Here is a 1,010-nt window from a genome sequence, read left to right on the forward strand (position 1 = left end):
GTATTTCGGAAGGGGTCTAAGTGGTAACCGGTATTGCAAGGAAGGCCTCCGATTCCACTCTTCAAGCGACACGTAGCAGCGAGGAGAAAAGAGGATACCACTTTTCGGGCGGGTATTCCTCGAGCTACTTGTACACCCGAAATCTGCGTGGACCATTGGATCCACGAAGGGTAGATCAACAGTGGAGGGTCGGATGCGATTTTACGATTCAACGTTAGTCGTTGATCGTTGATTTAGTTGGACAGAGGATGTTAGGGCGTTGTACTGGGATTGCGGACTTGTTTTTTATGGTAGCAAATGTAATAATTTTGAAATCCGACCTTATGGATTGCGGGTCGGATTTTTGTTTTTTACCTGTGTTAGCCTTATCTCCCGATAGAGGGTGTCACACCCCTACACCTGCGGTAGTCTTTCAACCGCTTATAGCGAGGTGCGGCACTACCAATCGTTTTCTTTTCACCAATACTTACAATTGTAGACTACGTCTAACATTCCACACTTAGTTTTATTTCTTGTTACCAAGTATTATTTTTATCCTTTATACAAGTGAAAGCCCATAACATTCACATAAACAACATTATACAAGAGAAATGCACAACAATATAAAGGGAGGGGCAACTCCCTGCAATATGAGTCTACCCGAATCAATATATATAATCTTCTTTTACAAGCACAAGTTAAATCTTGGGAAACCCCAAATTAACACTTAGCCAATTTTCAACTTCGGCAAACTCAGTTGCCCAGCTTGTCGATGCCTCTACACCGTCGCCACACGACTCACCAACCCTTTGTTCACCTCATCGCACGATTGTGTTGTTTGCCCAACTTGGGCGCGCCTTGTCATAACCAAGTCGCCACACACGGGCACCTCTGCACGAGTCACACCTCCGTTCACAATCTCAACACTTCACCATTTCCACCGTTTCGTTGTGCACGACACGCCCTCACCCGGTCCCCTGTCCGCACGATTCTTCGTTTTGGCTTGCACGGTGCGCCCTCGCCCAGCCGCC

The sequence above is a fragment of the Pinus tabuliformis genome, chromosome X (assembly GCF_031772625.1).
Source record: "Pinus tabuliformis cultivar Carrire ecotype Pingquan chromosome X, CPIR1, whole genome shotgun sequence".
NCBI lineage: Eukaryota > Viridiplantae > Streptophyta > Pinopsida > Pinales > Pinaceae > Pinus > Pinus tabuliformis.